The sequence below is a fragment of the Drosophila albomicans genome, chromosome 2R (assembly GCF_009650485.2).
Source record: "Drosophila albomicans strain 15112-1751.03 chromosome 2R, ASM965048v2, whole genome shotgun sequence".
Lineage (NCBI taxonomy): Eukaryota > Metazoa > Arthropoda > Insecta > Diptera > Drosophilidae > Drosophila > Drosophila albomicans.
The window spans coordinates 5,655,873-5,678,840 of NC_047631.2; the positions used below are offsets into that span (position 1 = coordinate 5,655,873).

The 22,968-nt window shown below is 35.9% G+C and overlaps 1 protein-coding gene and 2 long non-coding RNA genes across 5 annotated transcripts in view; 2 read left to right on the plus strand and 1 right to left on the minus strand.

Annotated features, from left to right (window-relative positions):
• The window catches only part of LOC117576295 (heparan-sulfate 6-O-sulfotransferase 3-B), an 87,684-nt gene that overhangs the window by 4,157 nt on the left and 60,559 nt on the right, over positions 1 to 22,968 (plus strand). The gene's annotated exons all lie outside the window — the stretch shown is intronic.
• LOC127566021 (uncharacterized) lies at positions 7,968 to 8,465 on the plus strand. The gene is made up of 2 exons (XR_007955359.1): positions 7,968 to 8,106; positions 8,166 to 8,465. It is a non-coding gene; the product is annotated as an uncharacterized LOC127566021 (long non-coding RNA).
• On the minus strand, positions 9,178 to 10,486 carry LOC127566022 (uncharacterized). The gene is made up of 3 exons (XR_007955360.1): positions 10,262 to 10,486; positions 9,921 to 10,190; positions 9,178 to 9,576 (listed from the first exon to the last, which is right to left on the minus strand). It is a non-coding gene; the product is annotated as an uncharacterized LOC127566022 (long non-coding RNA).

A 22,968-nucleotide genomic window follows, 5' to 3' on the forward strand; every position in this document is an offset into this window, starting at 1 on the left:
ATATACATATAAAAATTCCTATACACGTATAAATAACAAAAATATATACTTGGATTGACATGTCAATTGATTAACAAATTAGGCTTATCAACGCCAATCAATTCGCAAATAGAGAATTGAACTAAATGAGACAAACAATATGTACAATCTATAGTTATAAGCAACAGTTTGTCTTTAGGCAAAGTGAAACGAGTGCACAAAGTGACATTAATTGGGTACAGCTGCCAGAGTTGGGAAAACACGCGATCTTGAATGTGAATACGATGTGTTAGTTTCGAGTGAGACTGCATGGCAGATATCGTAGACAGATACAAGAATATTCGACATTTGTGGAGAGAAGGAAAGGGAAGAGGCCTTCGGTTTGCCACGCCCAGCTGACGTTGGGGTGCTGGGGAAATATGTTTGTTTCAAAAATAGCTTAATTAGTGACGCGTTACGACTAATGAAAAGTGTACTCAAATAAATGAAAATCATACATTGCGTGGGCGTGTTTCTTCATGTCCAAGCGTCGTCATAATGTCTATTTTGATGGGCAAGAGCTTATATTTGAATAGCAGATCATTCGTTATCTTAGATTAAGTACGATTAACCAGCAGTCTATTTATGTATTATATATTTATACTTCTTGCTTTCAAGTGACACACAAAATGTTTTAAAAATAATTCGAAATGATTGTTAATGCTATTCAATTTACGAAGAAAATTTCCCAAGTTTCAAATGAAATCAATATGCTCCACTGTGGCGTTGGTAGCGCACTAGAAATGTGTTAAACTTATCAGACTCTAAACCAACAAACAAAATTGAACACTTTTACTCTGAATATTCATTAACTCGCTGCCACAACTTCAGATGCTCTTTTATTTACACATTTGCATTTATTCAAATTTCGACGAGGTAAACGTCAGACGAACATATAAATAAAAAAGTAAATGATAAAAAAACGCAATAAAATTGAGCTCGCTGAATATTTGTATTTCTTTTTTCGACGTTTTGATAAAAACTCATTAATTACACGCTTTGTTGTTTTTTCTCTATTTTGTTGTTGAGTTGCTTTCGTTGTATATTTACAACTTGAAGTGGAATAGACGTGGAGGTTAGAGAAGTCAACCACGACGCGCACTTTGCGTAATAATCCAATGGTATACAGATGCAAATGTATATCACGTCTCTAATTGAGTTTCCTATTAGTTAATGCCAGCAGCGAATTAAAGTGTCTACAAAGAATTGAATCTATCAGATTCTTTGAAGGTATCGAAAGTTATATTTTTGCATTTCTTACTGTGCTGTCAAAAACAACTTTTATGATCTTTCATCAATTTTACCGTCCCATCTAATAAAATGTAAAATCAAGACTATTTATGAGTTTTTTTGTTTGTTTTTATTGTGTTAGTTTCGTAATATTTCGGTTTTTGTTTTCCATAATGCAACCGCTTTGTTATTCGCTTTATTTTTTAACAACTTTATGGGTACAAACAAAGTTTGCTTTATTGCCTTAACATGCTTCGGAGGAAAAACACATACACAAAATGTTTATGAGTTTAACTTTCTGTAAGAGCAGCGAGTGTTTGCTTGAGTGAGTGTGCATGTTTATTAGGAGCCACATCCATCAGACCAGGTTTCAATATCTATTACGAATTTATTGCTCTATTAGAACTGCAAACACTTGTCGTCTAGCTACAGTTCAGCTGAGTTGAATAAAAAACACGCAACTGAATTTAGTTTGATCATAAAATCAACTACGGCAACGGCAGCCAATGAACATAATATTCAGGTCTCTCCATATCTTAGCAGTTTTATTAGCATAGATTTGGTTTACGATCTCGTTGTTTTATGACCATGTTAGATTTGTCTATTGAGCTATTTGGGCTGACTTCCATTCCCCAATGTTCACGACAAGGTGCGCCTCGCTTTAATCAATTTAATGGTGTGTCGGAGCAACACATGTCCCCACACAATACACAGCCGTTAATTGTAAAATCAGTAACTACAATATAATTAAGAGCCATAAACATTTTGTTTGTCGATATAAAGGAAATCTGAAGATCAGGGATTTCTGCGTGTATCAACATACATTTTTTTTGACAACATTTCTATTGATGATAATTATCTGTTAGATGGGTTTGGTAAAATCAGTTTTCTGTGGAAAATATTTATATATTTATTTTTATTATTGGGAAACGATACTTTAATTTCGAAATCGATACAATGTACACTCTACATTGTTGTGATTGTTGCAATTTTCTAATTTATTATGTCAAGAATTCTTATGTTATATGACAGTGATAATAATTGGCTAGTATAAATATTTGAATTATTGTTAAAATTCCATTGCGAGAATCAACTAACACCACGCCAATTGTTGAGCAGCAATTGAAAACAATTCTGTCCATCCAATTATCATCAATATTCTGTTTTATGTGTTTGTTATCTTTATTATCATCCTAACAACCCGCAACGTAAAACCAGTAGCCCGACAGCAACAAAGCAAACTATCAAGTCCAAACCAATTAAACTATCAACAAAATCTGAGAAATGTACAAAAAGCGCACATGCCAAGAAATGTGCGGAGCTAAAAAAGTCGGCAAAGAAAAAGAAAAAGAAGAAGAAAAAGAAGAAGCAGGCGGCTGGGTCAGAGATTGTGTGTCAGCAACAACACAGAGAGTGTAGCACATGTCATAAGCCAGAAGACGCGTGTCAGCGGCACTTTAATGTGGTACCAGCGGATCTAACAATGGGGCACATGAATTTCGGATTAAGTGCTACGCCATCTGCGGTTTTTGCTGAGGCTAAACTGAAATCCCAAAAACAATGGGGAGCTCAAATGATTTTAATAAAGATCAGCTCGTATTTTTCACGCCTCTTTGAACTTAATTTATGCCCAAGAGATCTCAGATGTGGATAGAAAGAGAGAGTGAAAGACAAGTAGATAGGAAGAAGAGAAAAGAGAGAATCTCTAAGATTTGCTATATCGTTCTTACACTTAAAGCTAATTCATATGATCGTCTGGCACAAATTAGTAAACTAGTTAAACGTTCCCGTTTACTGTCGAACACAGGCCTAAGTTGTTCTTAAACAGACTTTTTTTTGTTGATAAAAGTTTACTGATAGCTTCGAACATATCATTTTTTTTTGTTTAGCTGTTTTTAGGCTGGGCCTGTGCCTGGAACATTTATGAAAACTGGTTTTGAGTTTACTTTTCAGGTCGACGATACCCTACACAAATTGATTATAATCACTATGTCACGCAGTTTGAAGTGATTAATAAAATAATTATTTTAATGATCGCATGTGTGAAAAATCATTTGAAAGGCGGAATCATGTTTGCATTTTAATTGTCAATATTGCAAGACTCGTATTATTTGATCCATAGGGCATTCCAAAGTGCGGTGTTTGAATGTTTGGCTACTTTTATTATTGAATGTGTGGCGGTCTCATGTTTTGAAAGCATTGTAAGCTGATAGCCGTTTATGAGCTTAAATGGCAATGCAGGTAGAAGATGCCTTTTTCTCCACTTTGTTTATGCCTTTGGGGTAGTTCATCAAAGGGGATCAAACGATTGGCAGCGGCATCTCATCTCCATAACAGTTAAGGCGCACCAAATGGCAAGCGATTGGGTCAAATGAAACTTGACCGTAACGAAATCCAAGTGCATGAGTTACGCTCTTAGGTGACTGGTTATTGGACGCCGTCTAATTTGAACGATTTGTATTTGATTTCGTTTTGACTTTTAATTTCTCCTACTTCTGATTTCATGCTAGGCTTGTGTGAAAACATTTTCTACTATCCATCCACACATTTGAAAATTATATTCTGCAACTTGTTTGAGGTTTTTCCAGCACCATTCGCTGCGTGTTTTTTGCATTTTAATTCATTTCCATTCCCATTTCCATAGTATAAACTCATTAATGTGGAAAACTGTTGTGCCAGCATTTTGGCCAATTACAAATTCAATTCAACATGTTTTATAAAAGGCAATTAGCATTTTGTATTTCTAATTGGATCAGTTTATCCGGTGCGTTTCCCTTTAGACCAGATGCTGTGGTAGTATCGTGTGCAGCTGGATGGATAATTCAACCATTTTCAAGGAGACAATTTTTAAACGATTCTTCATTTTTTAATTAGTGGATTCTGTTCACCGAATACTTGTAAAAAATAACTGATTAAATGCTAATGTGTTTTTATTTTTTTAATCAGAGCATTCTACTTTGAATAATTCAAATTTAAGTTGATCGATTCCGGTCCTTGGTTACTGATTATAAATGCTTGATTGAATATAAATTATTAGCAAATTGTATAATATATTCTGCAGTTGGTTTTTATATCACAAAAATTATCTAATCTATTTCAATTTGTTGATGGTTTTCATTTTTGTAAGCCTAATGAACAATAATATGATAAAACTTTTGCATTACGCTTTCGAGTCGTGGTAAAAATGAAGCAAATTGTGCAATAAGCATCCAATTAAAACTTTTTCACACAATTGCAAGGCAACTGACAAAAGTCGTTCTAACAATGAGTTAGTTGTGTGGTCGAATGTACTAAGCGTATAACCACAACAACAACAACGACAATAATAATAATGGGAAGAACAACAACAATTCTATGAATAACTTTATACTGTCGCCTATCAAAAGAGCTGCAAAAATGTGAGCGTACTCGTATTATACAATATAGAATATGCTCGCACATAAATAAGTGTGTGTGTGTGTGGGAGAGGAAAGGAGGGGGATAAAGGATTTCCGCTTGGTTGCTTGAAATATGAGGAGATTTCGACAAGAATGTTATATTCTGTCTGTGGCGAGCATAGGAAAAACCGTATAGCGATTTATTATGCAGTGGAAAATGTGTTATATTTCTTGTAGTCGACGACGCCAGTGGCACTCGTGATAATCATCATCCATACGCATATGATGACAATGAGAGGATGATAATTACAACGAGACGAGCACTACAAAAGCCGTCGACGAGAATCACATAGGGGGCGATGAACATTTCTAAATATATCCCAAACCAATGTGACAATGTGAGAGGCGTGTTTGGATTTCGCAATTGCAATACGACTGCTAACTGCTAACTACACATAATACGATTTTATGGTTATGGTTTTTGCTTCGGCTTCTTCTTCTTCTTATTCCCCATCTTTCCCTCCTGAAGTGGAATCCGAATAAGAAGAAAATTTCTTTTTTCGGGATATCGACTTACCGTCGCCTAACGCCCAACGCCCAACGCTCAACGTCGCGACATTGAATTGAATGTCTTATGGCTTATGTCTTTTTATCCCTCTGTCTCTCTCGCGCTATCACTCACTTTCTGTCTCTGTCTCTCTCTTACTATCTTTGCAAGAGCTTTAAATCTCATCCCCCGCGAATATGCTCAGTACAGTACAAATACATCAGGGCTAACATTGTTTTGCACTTGGCTGACAGCTCGGTGCTTCAAGTATTTTCCAGTTTGCTCACGTATTAATTGCTCGAGTGGAAACGACGACAGCAGCAGCAGCAGCAGCAGCGGCAGCAGAAAAACATAAAAAAATGAGGGAGAAAACAGAGAAGTTATTGAGCGAAACATGTTTTGTTTTTGATGTTTTTGTTCGTTTTTGCTTTTCTGCTTTGGTCACTCCTCAAAATATGATGAAAATATTAACAGAAATCCTTTTTGTATTTTGTGTATTATTATTTTTGTGCTATTTTCGTGACTTATGCTTCTTGTGAGTTACTTCAAACATTGCTTTGATTTATATTCGGCGAATTAGGTACGGAATACAAAGTATAGTTTGCCTCTTCCAAAATATCTAGTTGCGAAAGTTTTTTCAACCTTCATTCTTAATTTTTGCCTCTATTTATTTTGTGTTTTTTAACATTCCTGATATGCATTCACTTTAATCACACACTGCAGATTTTTAATCCCATACCAGAATTCCAGACCGCCCGCACAGCAAAGTTATCTGTGTGTATTTTCACTTTAAACCACATGCGTCCCTCCCAGAACCAGCTGTCCAGCTGTCTGTTGTCTGTCCATCAGCGCAGACATCGGAGTCGTGGACTGCATATGAAATACGCATTGAGGTTTATATTTAAAATCGAGGCACTTTATGAATGTCGATTGCTTACAAAGTTCGAAGTTGCTTCGCTGTTGGGGTAATTGCAGAAGTAGCCACTGAAAATTCATCACGGAAGTCGTAAATAATGTTCCCAGACGGACGTGTCATAGTGTGAACCGATGCAAGTTCTGTTTTCGTACGCACATATGTATATGCACATATTTATAGCATTAACCCATTAGACTAACCTCGAAAGAGAGATGAGAATGAAATCCGAAATGAGAGAGATGTTTAAACGAAATGTGTTAGTACTGTTCAATAGCTCCTGTCTGCCTTTCATGTTGCCCGTCAGGCTACAAACAGCTGCCAAGTGGCAGACATCAACATGCTGAATGCAGAGTGGCCAGCAATTCATCATCGCCATGAAAACAATAGAGAAATAGAACTGAGAACGCATTTCAACGCCCTATTATATATCACTTAGAGAGGCACGATGTGCGACTCATTCAACTGGATCTGTTACAAAAATGTGTTTGCATATTTAGCATGCGCTTCTCAAGTGGCCAAAACCGACTTCCAACTGCATCTATGAGTAGCCTATTCGAATGGCAACTCTTTGCCCCTTCCACTTTACTTCTTATTTGCTTGGGTCGAGTTGTAGCATGCTCTCGTCCAGCTATTGGTAATGTTGTTTATGTTAATGTATTGTAAAAGCCGTCGGCCTGTTGAATGATCATGTTGAACACATGTTGACAAAGTGTGAGCACACAACTGCCACCCGGTCGGTGGCATCCACAGCATTCTATCCGAGTGCAACCGATACTAAAACGGAAGTGCATCTACTCTGCGTTTCATCATTCATCTTTGCCTTTGCAATTCACAAGAAACTGAGATGAAAAGTGCTTGCAATATTACATTTCAGACTTGAAATAATTTAAAAAGAAGCATCGAAAAAACAATTGACAAACTGATATCCATACCCTGTAGGGCTTGTAACAACATCCACAAGATAAACACAGTGCATTAAATATTTATTTTCTTTAGTTTAATAACGGGTATGTGGTTATTTTCCTAACTCATCATTGTTTAAACCTTCAACTTGGTTAAAACAATTCTTACTTAAATGAAATTATCTTTGAAATGAGTATAAACTTGATATAGGATATTTTATAGTCAAATATTATTTCAACTATTATATTGCATTTAAACTAGATTATTAATGCTGATTCATTTTACATACTTTAAAATAGCATGCAATATTTTGTTTTAGTCATTTTCTTGGCTTCAAAGAGAGAAGATGCAGTATTTGAAAATCAGTAAACTGTTGTTTATCACACTTGTATTCGTTAATCAAATCTATCATTGTTCATTCACTGGTAAGCTCTTCACATTGCAACCAAACGCTATATGCTGATGTTTTCTGATCTTAAGAATGTGGCAAAAATGAAGTGCTTCGAGACGGTTGCTTTGAAAGTTCATGTTATCAGTTTCTCTACGATGGCGACAATTGTCCCACTAAACACCAAATTGAATGTCATTGCGATATTGGATATGTACGTGTTGGAGGAGAATGTCTGACAAAAGATAAATGTCTTCCGAGTGGAAGTATGAAAATTATGTCGAAGAAGGAGGCAATTATCCGGAAAGTACGAAACGAAAAGCAGGCTTAAGCTGCTTAATAAAATGCACAAGTGTAGTTATTAAATATAAGATATTTCAAGTCTTATATTTTAACTAATATTGAAACGGGAAACTTCTTAACTGTAAAATCAAGATTAATATTAAAAGATTTGTGTATGCGAAAAACAAAGAGTTTTAATTGTTATCGATTCATAACGAATTGATTTTTTTTATATTAGTTATACATATAAGTTGGGCTGAGTGACGTGTACATAAGATCTAAAGTATATTTGTTTTTCAGTTTAGTCTTTAGTCACTTTTACGCTAAACTAGAATAAACCAAGTTAGCGAGATGATATATACAGTACTGGCAGCATTTCTCTTGATTTTCAATGTTCTTCAAGTGGCATCATTGAATAATTTTATAATGGCACAAGGTTCAACTAGTAAGCATTTTAAAATGTGTTTTATTATTCTACATGCTTTTACTATAATGCTTTCATAGGTTGTAAACACCACGAGAAGTTTCAGTGCAAACCTTGCTTTGAACCGTCATGCGAACAATTCCTATATGACGGTGAAAAATGTTCCAAGGAGTGCGTCATGATATGCGCTTGTAAACTGGGATATGTACGAAAACTGGGAAGTTGTGTTAGAAAAGCAGAATGCTGTGATAAACGCAAATGCGTATCTACTAGAGAGCAACTTCTTAAATAGATTCGAAAAGCCTAATTAAATTTCAATAATTTTAAAATAAATGTTTCGCAGTAACAAAACGTTGAAAATAAAAATAATTAAAAATTAATCTCGAGATGTGTTCAATAGCTGCTTTCTGAACATGAAATTACAAAAAAAATTGCCAATTGTGAAACAAAATTTGAGAATTTTTTGATGTAAAATCGATAGCAATTGTCCAACTTGTTACTTCCAGAAGCGTTTGAGAGCCAGGTAAATCTTAAGAAAGGTGTCGCTGAGTGGTTTCGCCTATAAAAATATTGAAGGAAAGTGGAAGACGGTGAGAAAGGAAACGCCAACAAAAATCAATGAAACAACGTAAGGCAACTAAGCCCAGGCAGGATACTATAAAACAAGGGGATATATGTACGTTTGTATTACGAAGAAGGCACACACAATGGACACGTTCACATTCCAGTCGAGGGCCAAACAAGCAACGTTCTTATCACTTTCATCTAAGGCAGACAGGCTCACAGTTACAGTTGTACGTTCGTGGTGGATGTGTTTTCCGATTTCATGCTGAACTTAAATGTGTTAATAGAAATTAAGGTTTGTTGTTTCTGTTGTTACATTCGAGACAGGAAATCAAAGCGTGACAAAAATTTAGAAATGCTTTTAAAATCGTATATAAGTTTTGGATTGTTTTTTACTCTCCAGAAACTCATTTGTTGTAAATCAAAATTATTAATTTCATTGAACCCATCTAATTGTGTGGCAGCTTAAGAATACCAAATAAAACATTATGTGAATAGTTGTTGTAAAATGGTTTACTGTACGTGAACACATGGCCTAATGGTTTTGTGTTAAATAATTTTGAAAGAGGGTTAAGGTTTAAGAACTTCTCTCGAATCGTTTGACTTCCAGCTAATTGTTTTGCAATTTGCTTAAAAAGCATTTCCAAACAATTTCCCATTCAGTTTTTAAGTGCTCCTCCTTCAAGCAGAATAGCAGATTGAGTACAATCTCTATCTGCATCTCTGCCTCCATCCATTTCCCGCTACCCATTGTACTCATCCGCGAACCGCGAGCCGCGATCCGCGACTCTCTACCCGCTGACCGCCTGTCTATTTTAGAATACGACGAAAGTGCATTGACATTGCCCTATTGCAAAATTCATTGGCAACTCTTGCCAATTTTAATTCTTTTTTTGTTTTAGTCTGTCTTTCGCTGGGTGTAATGCCCTGTAACCGAATGAGCAAGCAGGTAGCATACACGACATCAATAAAGGGACATGAAATGAAATGAATGAAAGGAATTAGTTTTATCTTAAATATTTTATTTTATTAACCTTAAATGAACATTACTATTTGTATATAATTCTAAATTGAAAGCAATTTGTACATAAATATAAATTAATTCATGCAATTTATATTGTGTTATAATTGATGATGTGTAACATTTTTTCATTTTCTATACGATTAATTCCTATAGTTCTTAAAAAGGTGTCAGCTAAACCATAATTTATCACAGATTAAAACAATTCTAAGGTATCTCTTTGCTTGGCATGCTCTCCTAATAGACTTACGTTATTTTTCAACCCGCATTCATTTCACTCTCAAGTGACGACAGCGACTGAATGGCAAATGCTGCACAGACTGGCCAGGGATGGAGATAGGCCGTTCGGTCGTTCGACTAACTGTCGCAAATGCCGCGTGACGCATAGAAATGTTTCAATTCTTTTTTATTTATATGCCACTTTATATATGTACATGTAGTTGGCATATTTTGCATGTCTTTGCGGGGTCTTGACGCCTCGTTGCTTGCCCATTTGTCCGGTTGAAGCTCCAACTGCAATCTGACTCCTCCGGGTTGCATTTAAATATTGTCGAGGCCACAATAGAAACAATTGCTTTGTGTTGTACTTACAATTCGTATATGCTACAACGGGTCTACAATGCTTTTTAGCTTTTATTGTTGTCCCTTTATGTGATTTTTCTAATTCATGTCGCGTTTTGAATTGCAAACCAGGAACTCTTGTGTCAGGTTAGCAAAATTACTAGAACAATATGTAAAACTACTTAACTGAGCAGATAAAGAAATGCAAATGAGTATTTGGATATAGGAAGACTATATAAATTAATTTGTACTTTGTACATTTTGAAAATAATTAATACAGCTGATTATATTTTAGGTATATCGGTATACAACAACATTCAAAATATAACATTAGAGTACAAAATATACCAAGCATTTAAGACTCGACAGCAGCAATCATTGTATTCCCATATATATTTCTTGTCGCAAAAATAGCGGGTATAAGTACATTTTTCTGCGAGCTGATTTCTTCCAATAGTATGCGGACCATAGATACCAAGAGTTGAAGTTTTCAGTATGGTTAAAGTTTTAGACGTTAAACGCTTAAATAACAAGAACATACTGAAATAAATTTTCATCATTGTAATATTACAATACCAAATTAAGAAAACATTTATGTCACATGAAGCATGAAGCGAAGTTAATTCAATTCGGCGGATATTTTGAACTTAAGCACTTTTAATGCCTTAAATCAAGCTCACACGTCACTTAAGCACAACATATTTACGTTTTCATTTACATTCCCATTCCCATTGGCATCCGAATATTGAATTATTGAAATGTCGATTATCTTAATCTAACACTTACACATTCATCAATCAAGCGCCTAATGCCACTTCAATGTGTCCCCTACGTCAACGAAGCTGTCAGTCCCAAGAGATCCATACGCATTCGCAGTGCCGCATCCGAGTGGGTTACAGACTGTGGCACATTGTTCTTTTGCTACTAAAGCTGCGGTTGCGGCTGCTGCTGGTGCTGATGCTGCTGTTGTTGTTGTTGTGGCAATCTGACAGTCAGGCAGTCAGGCAGTCAGGCTTGGCTGGCATCATAATGTTGACGTTTGTCAACATTAACTACACTTAATTCAAAATGTCACCACTTGCACACACATGCCTAAATTACAGCCGCCTCAGTGTTAATATACAGCAGTATGACTGTATGTATGTGTGTGTGTGTGTTTGCAACTGTTCATTATTCCGAGTTGCAAAACTTTTTGTCGCCAGTTCAGTGCACGTCCAGTCTCGGAGCCACCGGTCACACGAACTCCTCCTCCGTCAGCTTATACCCTATGCCAATGGCAAAGTTAAAGTATTATCAATTTGTTAAAGTGTATACTTGATTCACAGTAAACTATATCTATTACAGGGTATCTCTCAATCAAGCACTCTTCTCATTGATTTTCTATGCTGCTGCATAAATTCTGCAATAAAAATGTCGCAACAATTGAAAAGTTGATGTGCGTTAAACTGCATAAACTGCAACAATTAGAGGCTAGAGGCTAGAGGCTGGCAATTGTAATGTGCGCCCTTTGCAGCATTTTGTGATGCAATTAACGACAAGTTCTGTTTCCTAGTTACTTTTCTCTCTCTCTCTCTTTTCATTGCAATGCCCCTTTTCCTGAAGATGATTAGAAGTTTTCATGGCGAACGGTGCGCATTAAATTTGTTCTTTATTGCGATTCAAGCCGACAGAAGTGTTTGCATTTTGTGCATTTGCAATTGCAGTTGCATTGTGCATTTGCATTTGTATTCTCCATTTATCCGGGCGTGTCTTTAATTGTCGATAAGTACTGTAATTGTTCCCTTGTTTATTTACTTTTTTGCTCCTTACTCCAAGTCTGCATCGTCTTTTATTTTTCTGCCAGAGATGTGTTGAAGTGCAGCAGCTGCTCGATGTGCTTCAATTGACTTGTAAGTGCCGGTTAGAAATGAGGCCATTGCAATCATTGAGAGCTACTTAATTTATGGTGCTTCTACGATCTTGTTCAAATGCTTAAATGAAAATTTGCTGTAAAATATCAGCTGCGCAAACGATTGGCATAAAGGTGTGTGTTAGGAATTTAAATTTGTGTCAGATTCTTTGTGAGTGGTCAATAACAATTGACAGAGGCACTAGACAGCTGTATTAGCTTTAACAAGTTCCTACAAGTAAAATGAAATGTGCTATGAATCAACTCTACGTACATAAATATCTGGCTTATTTCAATAATTTCATAATTTACTATTTGCAGTGTTCCTCACCTGAATGTCCTTTTATAGTTGAGACAGCTGCGTAATTTGTTTCTTTCAGTACTTTACTGATAAAAATCTCTCAATATTTCCAACCAACATGACTCCTGACTAAATTAGCTAAAATGCCGCATACTATCGAGGCCATATTTTAGCTGAAATCACGTTGAAAATTTGTGCTTGTCTCAACTGGAATTTGCCGAAATGAAAGTTTCTATGATGCCTATCTGAATGAATGGAGCTCCAGACCAGGCAGGACTATAAAATTATCCCGGAGCTTTACTCGCTGAAAACATTCTTCTTTAAGCAATTTTTGTATAATTTTTTTTTCTTTTTTGTCTTATGCTCTGTCGTAAACCAGGCGTAGGCTATTAATTTTATGATTCTACGGAATGGGCAGACTGACATAAGGGCAGAGCGACAGGAGACAGGAGACTGGATGCTGGAGCTGAAGCATAAAAGCTGAGGGGTTCGGGGCGTGGCAGGTGATATTCTATTGGCGCTCAGCCAAGGCGGGGTGATTTTAATAAAATTTTCGTACTGCTTTGCTCGGCTTTTCATAATGTGGATTTTATGCTGATTCAATGTTTTGTTCTCAATGCTGTCGTTTGCCACAGATTGGAGCTGAAGCGTTGCGTTAAATTAACAGTTAGAGGGTGGTTAATGCTCAACTTTCACCAGTTCCCGAAAGAACCATTTTAAACGGCGATTAAATCTGCGTAATATGTATGTAGAGCGAACAGAGCTGTGGTTCAATATGCTTTCGCTTTTATCTAACTGTCTTATCAATATTTAAGGGAAATTTCAAAGAACTTAAACTCGAAAACATATAATACATCTTCTGTATAAATCTAGTGCAATTTTCGTCCGTAAACATTTCATTCTCTTGGCCCTTGGCCTTTAATAAAGTTATGAATATTGATAAGACTGCCATGCATAATTTGAATGCTTTGTGTTGAAATTCTTATAAAGGGCAGACGAGCCCCAGATTGAGTTTGGCGCATTCCCATTTGGGATTACAAGCACACGGTCGAGTGTACATACTCATACATATGAAACTACATACATAATTGCCTTTGCTTTCGTTGCCGCAATCACCTCACACATTGTCCCGAGGGAGAGGAGTTGCCCCTAAAATTGTGTTTAATGTGCAGTCGTAGAAAATTAGTTTAATGCTCAGACAGGTAAAAGGCATTTGCTTTCTGGCGCTTTGCCCGAGAAGACTCAACCTTATCAAAAGATAAAGGTCGTGTCTTAGCAAATTATAGCGCGTTGTATGGGTTAATTGAATTACCTGCCACGTGGCAAGGCGTTTTGATAAGGTAAGGTGAGCGTAGCGTTACTTGAAATGTGTGCATAAATGGCGAAAATCTTGGCTTCAATCGCAAGCGAATTGAGTTAGTCGACATATATACAGCAAAGTGGTTCGAAAATCAAGAGAATTGTGCACTTAATTACGCTTTTCGTTTCATCTTTATCATTTACTTCCGCATTGCCGCAGCAAAAAGCACAAAAGCACAAAACACAAATATTTGCTTTAAAATCCCTATGAAATTCAAGATGGTTTTTCCCTTGTGCCCAGCCGAAGGGCGGTCATCAGATCCAGAATAATTTTGTTGGAGTCAATGCATAACCCGCTGACCTGCCTGGTTTGTTGCCACAGTGTTTCATTTTGAATAATTTCCATTAACTAAATACGCGCACTTTTTGCTCGTTTTTTCTGCTGGGCAAATTAAAATAAAAGTATAATAAGAAAAGTAAATAAAAGAAAATGCAAATGAAAATATATGTGCAAAGTAATAACCGGAAACCATGACCCCCATTTTTTTTGTTGGAAAAGAAAATTCGTTTGGTCGAAAAAGGAACGGGGATCGAATGAAACAGAACGGAAATGCGGGCAACATGAAGGCTCAAATGAAAATCAAGCCTGCCAACTAGACGAGTGCGTACTATATACAGCTGTGACCATTGAAATAGCAGTGCAGACGACCTACACATTTAAAGTTGAAAAATATTATTATAAACACAACTTCGAGACAAAATTTTTTTATAACAGCTTAATATATTTAATTTGCGATAATTAAACATATTTTTCATTTTGGATAATTCAATATTTTTCCGAATGTGGATATTAACATATGAAAATGTCCGTATTATGAAGATCATTGAAATAGCAGTGAAAAAACAAAAATGTAATAAATTTCAAAAAATCTTATAAATAACTTAATCCTTCTAAATTTCGAGTTGAATACGACCTTATAATTTGTTGTGTAGCCTTTATTGGCTATTAGAGCCTCACAGCTACGTGGCATGGAGTCCACCACGTCCTCGCAACGCTTGCAGGGATTCTGGCCCTATACCTCCTGTACAACTTGTCAAAGGTGTGGCTTAGATGTCGGGGATTTCTTGGCAACATAATGCTTGAAGTCCTCCATCAGTTCCCAATCGGATTTAAATCCGGGAACTCTGCTGACATGGCATTACATCAGTTTTTTCATGACCAAACCACTCCGTGACCAGTTGGCCGGTGTGTTTAGGTTTCGTGGCTCTGCTGAAAAGTCCATATTGAAGGGGCATTTCATCCTGAGAATACTTCAGCATGATGTTTCTTAATATATTTTCAAAGATTTCTTGGTCTATGATCTCATCGATCATATTTATAGGTCCCACACCACTGTATGAGAAACATGCCCAGATCATGATTTGAAGACCACCATGGTTAGCGGTCTTAAGGGTATGGTTTAGGTCATTTTCGGTGATTGGTGGTCAACGGACATATTGTCTTGAACTTTTCTAACAATTAACACCAGTTTAGACTCATTTGTCCAAAGAATATTACGCCATTTGGAAAGTGGCCAGTTCAAGTGGCGCTTGGCAAACTCCCACCTCGCTTTGAGATGTCTATAACCAAGTAATTGCACCTTTTCTGGACTTCGGGTATTCAAATTTGTATCCACCAGTCTTCGGCCAATAGCCACTTCACTAATTCCCCAACTCAGCCCTGCTTTAATATCCCTACAGGATGCAAAAGGATTAGTTTAGCTGAAGAGCACTATGCATCGGTCCTCTAAAATTGTGGTTTTTTGTATCACACTACGGTTTTCAGGCTTTGATTTATAATTTATGTCATTGAAAACCATTTTGGTAAAACATTTTAGGCGACACAGAACTTTTTTATACAATTTTGCTCCTTCCTAAGCTCAAGAAAGGACCTCCTCTCTACATTGGACCAGTTAGGTCCTTTACACACTAAAATTAATTTTTTTTTTTATAGTTATAGTGTATTGTCGTATAAACTACAATAATAAACCAGATTAAACTCACTTTTCATAAAATTAAAAACAATTTCGGCTTTTTTAGTGGAAGAAAAGAAAAAACTGCTATTCTAATGTTCAGCCCAAAAGTGGTGCACTTGGGTAAAAATATCAAAATTTCAGAAAAACTGATCAAATCTAACGGGGTTTTTGCTGTTTTCTTATCTTTATGCTTCATTTTACAAAAACAATGTGCTAGCGATCAACTAACAAAAAGGAATAACCAAAAAAACGGTTACATAGTCTTTTCTCTGTCGCACTGCTATTTCAATGGTCACAGCTGTATGTGTCGAGATGTAGGTCAAAATGTGTATCTGCGTATGTGTGAGCAAACAATGCACATATTCAGTTGCAAACGGGTGCTTAAAAAAAATATGTAGGTCTTGTTGCCAAAGTCAACATGCACTTGCTCGCCCTCACTCACAATATTACACATACGCCACATACGTCCGTTTGTGTTTTTCTTTGGCAGAGCCAAAGCCCATTACCCGAAGTGTGGTTTGTTGTTAACGCCTTGCCAGCGAACACACAGACACACACACACATACATTTGCATTTATTTGGGTTGGCTGATTCACTTCTTCTCGTTTTTGTTTTCTTGTTAACCTTTTCTCTGTTCTGTTTTGTTGTGTTTTTGTTTCGTTTTTGAGTTCCCATGCCCTTTTATTTTTTTTATTTTTATAATGGTCATGTGGGATATTTTCGGCACAAAGTTGAGTGCAAGTGCTGAAAGTGTCATAATGACCAGCGGTGAATGTTTGAATGCACTCTTATTTGTATTTGAATATGCCTTTTTATTCTTTTCGGCAATATTCTTACATATGTAACAGCTGCCGCTTTGCCATATTTATTGCTGCTCTACATGGTATGGTTTCCGCTTATTTGGCAAAAATTGCAGTTGATAAAAATGTCACTTGTGTTTATTATGCAGACCACAATATAAGTCTATATAGTAAGTCTGAGAAAGACAAAGTTTCCAATGCTGATGCTTCCAGCCGAACCTTTTTGTACGTATGTATAATTTTTAAATCTTATAAATTAATATTTAGATTGAATTTAGAGAGTGTTATTCGATTTTATATTTTGATAGATGAAGTAAATACGGATGCTGCTATTGTTTTCAATAAATTTTCCACAGTATGTTATTTGTGTTTGTTTTTTTTTTTGTGTATTTTGCATTTAGGGCATCAGTGACTGCCATCGGCAGCAATGTTGCCACATTGTCGGCAATAATTCAGTGTCGACGGAGTCGCTACCATAAATGAAATGATTTATTACCCGCTCTCAACTTCGGAGTATGCGAACCAATACAATCTGATGCGACTTCGCAAGACAAGCTATTAGTTAGCTAGTAGTTTTATCACTTTACTTGGATGGAGAGTAGACTGTACTGAAAGTGTGTAGACTGGGCGTTATCAATGCATATCATATTCATGTGATAGATTATCTCTTGCAATCGGGATTATTTCGTATCTCTAGCAGCAGTTTTTTGCAGCTCAGAGAAGCTGGGTCCAGTGATTTGAGATATTCAAAAAAAAATTGGTGCCCATTGCTTTAAATCGTTTGCCCATGTTTGCCCAGGAAAAATTTTTTTTTGCCCACCCTTAGTTTCGAAATTATGAAAATTTTTTTTTTTTCGAAAATTCAAAAATTTTTTTTTTCAAAATTTTTTTGCGGAAATCGCTTTAAAATCGTTTGCCCATGTTTGCCCATCTTTTAGTTTTTCGAAAAAATTTTCGTTTTCGAAATTTTGAATTTTGAAAAATTTTGACATTTTTTCGGCAATGACTCAAACTCGATCGCCCACACCTCGAAATTATGAAAACTAAAGCCACAACGGTAGCCTCAAGTGTTTTCAAGTCTGCCCATATCTCAGAATTTCAAAATTTTAAAAAATTTGAAGGTTTTCAACTTTTTTGATTGCCCATACAAATTCATCGTTTGCCCAATTTTCAAAGTCTCAAATTTTTGCCAAATTTCAAAATTTTTCAAATTTTTTTTACTTTTTCAGACTGCCCATTCGCTATTTTCGTTTGACCACCCTTTAGAATTTCAAAATTTTGCTTTATTTAAAAAATTTTCATACTTTTTTGATTTCAGCCTATGGCCCATACAAATTCATCGTTTACCCAATTTTCAAAGTCTCAAATTTTTGCCAAATTTCAAAATTTTTCAAATTTTTTTGACTTTTTCAGACTGCCCATTTGCTATTTTCGTTTGCCCACCCGTTAAAATTTCAAAATTTGAGACTTTGAAAATTGGGCAAACGATGAATTTGTATGGGCCATAGGCTGAAATCAAAAAAGTATGAAAATTTTTGGAATTCGGCAAAATTTTGAAATTCTAAAGGGTGGGCAAACGAAAATAGCGAATGGGCAGTCTGAAAAAGTCAAAAAAATTTGAAAAATTTTGAAATTTGGCAAAAATTTGAGACTTTGAATCTTGGGCAAACGATGAATTTGTATGGGCCATAGGCTGAAATCAAAAAAGTATGAAAATTTTTTAAATAAAGCAAAATTTTGAAATTCTAAAGGGTGGACAAACGAAAATAGCAAATGGGCAGTCTGAAAAAGTCAAAAAAATTTGAAAAATTTTGAAATTTGGCAAAAATTTGAGACTTTGAAAATTGGGTAAACGATGAATTTGTATGGGCCATAGGCTGAAATCAAAAAAGTATGAAAATTTTTGGAATTCGGCAAATTTTTGAAATTCTAAAGGGTGGGCAAACGAAAATAGCGAATGGGCAGTCTGAAAAAGTCAAAAAAATTTGAAAAATTTTTGAAATTTGGCAAAAATTTGAGACTTTGAAACTTGGGCAAACGATGAATTTGTATGGGCCATAGGCTAAAATCAAAAAAGTATGAAAATTTTTTAAATAAAGCAAAATTTTGAAATTCTAAAGGGTGGGCAAACGAAAATAGCAAATGGGCAGTCTGAAAAAGTCAAAAAAATTTGAAAATTTTTGAAATTTGGCAAAAATTTGAGACTTTGAAACTTGGGCAAACGATGAATTTGTATGGGCAATCAAAAAAGTTGAAAACCTTCAAATTTTTTAAAATTTTGAAATTCTGAGATATGGGCAGACTTGAAAACACTTGAGGCTACCGTTGTGGCTTTAGTTTTCATAATTTCGAGGTGTGGGCGATCGAGTTTGAGTCATTCATGCCGAAAAAATGTCAAAATTTTTCAAAATTCAAAATTTCGAAAACGAAAAATTTTTTCGAAAAACTAAAAGATGGGCAAACATGGGCAAACGATTTTAAAGCGATTTCCGCAAAAAAATTTTGAAAAAAAAAATTTTTGAATTTTCGAAAAAAAAAAAATTTTCATAATTTCGAAACTAAGGGTGGGCAAAAAAAAATTTTTCCTGGGCAAACATGGGCAAACGATTTAAAGCAATGGGCACCAATTTTTTTTTGAATATCTCAAATCACTGGACCCAGCTTCTCTGAGCTGTTTTTTGCATCGTCATAAGCAACGCAACAACAACAAAACGTTAAGAAAAAACCCAACAAATAATAATAAATAATAACAACAAAATTAATGACACTGTCGCGACATTCTGAGGCAAAGTTTTTTGTGTTGTTGTGATTTAAGCCGTCAGCCAGCCAGACGGTCGACGGTGACGTTTTTTTATTTTATTGTCAGATATTTCATGCATATGCTTAACATATTTTTTTCACAATTGGCTGATTATGGCGTGTTGTTATTGTGTGGACTGATGTTTGAGAATTTCTAGCGATATTTTATTTGTATTTAATGAATGATCCCCACAGCTGTGATTCTCTCAACAGACTGTGAATTTGGCGCCAGCATAAATTATTCCAGTATTTAGTTTCTGTCTGTCATTTACTGGCATTGAATAAAGTTTGCATAAAGTTTTGTAAAATGTGGAATATATTTGACATCAACATACCCCGTTTATCTTCTATTTTTCAACTTACTATTCATTTTCGGATGCATCTGCTTTTACATGTACAAATATATTATCTTATAATAATTTGAATTTGCTCCTTTGGTTGTAATTAGTTTAATGAGTTTTACGAAGTCATTAAATTTCAATAAGAATCTACACATTTCCTTTTTTTTTGTGATAAAGAAAGCATGAAACTGTTATTTGTTGTAAGCCGCTTAGAACTCCCAAACAGAAGGCAAAGTTGAAAACCCTTTTTATGCCTTGCTGCACAAAACTTTCAGGCCATTTGACAAAAACAACAGTCTAGGCCTGACCCAAACCGTCCCTACGAAAACACAAAAAAAAAAAAAAAAAAAACTGAAAAAAGGGGCAAACATAAAAGTTTCTTACCTTAAGTTTTTAAGTACTTTTGGGAAAGTTACAGAACCTAACGCGAACCTAGTTGGTTGGTCAGCTGCTTGGCCGGCAATTTTACACACTCAAATAAACAGCATTGGTATAAAACTAATTGGTAATCGAGCATTAGATCGTAAGGCCGCAGGGACGTGGGAGTAGAGGGATCCGAAAGGGTTTCCTACATTACGTTACGTAAGAGCGGCTTACGTACCTGAGCTACGTAATTATCCTATTAAGCTGAAGGAGGTCGAGCACAAAGCGAAACACTTGCCAACTTGTTTACAGCCCAGTTGCAGGCTAAGTCCGATGTCCGTCGTTCCCTGTCCGCTGTCCGCTGTTCCTTGTCCCGCTTACTGTTGTGTTCTGTGTCTTTTGGCTATTGTTTTCATCCAGTAGCTCCGGCCCGTTCCACTTTAGTTACGCCGTTGTCGACGTTCTGCTTCCGTAATGCCAGGCATTTCGGTGTTGTGGTTTTTCCCTTTTCCCCTCTTGAGTTGTTCTTGTTATGTATACAACTCGTTATTTTTGTTACGTTTTCGTTTTTCTTCTAATTTAATTTGCGGTCAACCGACGTGAAACAGGAAAAGAGAGAACGAAAGAGAGAGAGAGGGGGAGGAGGGTGAATGCAAACACACTCGTAAAGTAGCTACACTCGGTTACGTTAAGGACCTCAAGAGGCAGCTAATTTTACTACACCTCTTATGGAAAATTTAACCCCAAATATTCATGCAAAATAATTAAAGTCAAGTGCGTTGACTCGACACGTGCCCAATTTCTATTTTAGTCTGCTTTGACACTCTTTTTATATGAGGGGGCTCATTTGACGGAAAATTGTCCTTCTTCAAGTTTTGCAATTACGTTTTAATTTGAGCCACCGACCTAAGCGAGGCGTCTGATATGGAAAATTTACTTTACTTTGTGTCTGTATATATACTTATATATATATATATGTGTGTGTGTGTGTAATGAGTGGCGCCCTCTGGCGTTTATGTCACAAACGTGGCAAACGCCTTTGCGCCTACTCAAATATTGAGTGTTGTCCTGCGACCGGATTTTAAGGGTCTCCTCTCTTGGTCCTGTTTTAATAGGCTTTTGTGCCGCTTTTGCTTTACTTGTCCTTTGTACTGGTCAGTCCCTGTTCCCTGTTTTTTCTGTTTCTGTTTTTTGTGTCCCTTTTCTGAACGTAAAATATATTTTGCTTATACAAACATATTTTTTCAAGATGAAAGTTCTTTTTATCTATTTTTCATCTCTTCGCTTCAGGTAAGCGCAAGCGTTTGTAAAAAATTTAAGTACCATTTTCATATTTGTGGTTCTTCTCTCTGCTTTATGAGCAAACACTTTACCTAACGAATTGGTGGAAGTAATTGCTTCAAAGACTAATAAACGAGATGGAAAAATGTGAGTGCTACTGAAAAATAAGATGCTTTGGCAATATATTTTTCGAAAATATTACTATTTACTGTTAAATGTGTACAAAATAAAGGTATATAATATATGTATGTTCAATACTCTTCGTGTTTGTTGATTAGTTAGTAAAGTGTTTATTGATTATGCATGTCACATCATAATTGCATTAATATTAATAAAAGTTTGCGCATTAAGTCTCTTGGCGTTAAATTATTTTACTTGCCCATTGGGACTCGTAACTCCCCAAAAGGCAACTAAATTAATCAGGTCCCCATTTCTAATTTTATAGCGACAATAAAGTGATAACAAACACGAATGATATAAATGCCGCACAGAAACCCATACACCAAGAGTGTGAGTAGTATTCACGCCCGTAAAGCAATTAGGCAAATCATAAAATCAATTTAGCGAACATTGCATTTCAAATTAACAGCGTTGACTTTGCAAATAAAACGCTAAACTAGAAGCCAAACAATTTGGTGTGCACACATACCATCGCATCGACCCTATATGCACATAGACACAGCCCACTTATTTTCCCAATTAGAACATTAAACCTAATGCCAACACGATTGCAATTAATTACCAAAGAAATTAAATTCCATGTTCAACACGTAGCAGTAAATATTAAGCTTGCCCTGACCAAAAGTGAAGCGGCGACATGTTTGCCATTATATGCACACACACATACACACACTTTCACTAACATTCACAGACATAGACACAGCAACAACACGCACGAAGCCGTACATATAGCCACGTTAATGACACCACATGGCGTCAGGTTGAACCATGCCCCGACAGACCCCAAAACAGACCACGACAATTTCACGTTGCACTTAACATGAACCACGTTTTATGAAGCTCTTTTATTCTTCTCGAATTCGCGTTCGCGTTTCGCTTTTATCTAAAGCGCCAGGCAACAAAAACTTTTTGGATCCCCTGGACAACTCTGGACCACACGATTACGCCGTGATGACGTATCATGCCAAAAACGCCCAAGTTCACAGTCAATCTTTTGTCATTAAATGTAATTATGTGTGCGCATGCGATTGCAATAGATAACAGCGTGTCAGCTAGAGGTTTTTGCTGTAAGCGTTTTATTATTTAGTATATATATATTAGTACAAGTATAGCGAAATGATTTATGTGCCTACATAGGCAATCTTAAAAGTATATTTTAGGTAAGAAGTAGAATAGAAGACCCTCTATAAGCTAGAATACAAATCATGAAAAACTCATTAAACAGATTTCCAGATTGAAAAATCCTGGAATCAAAAATTCAAATCCTTAGAATTTGCTTTCTCTTTTAAAATTCACTTTCCCTTTCAAGTGTCGCTGTTAGCTCAGTGAAAAGAGATTGAGTGATTCTAGTCGGTTCGCTTTTTTGAAAATTTTAAGTAATATTAAAAAAAAGGTATACACCGTAGCTAAATATCAAAAGAATGTGAAAAGAACATTTTTTTTATTATTATTATTATTATTATTCGTTTA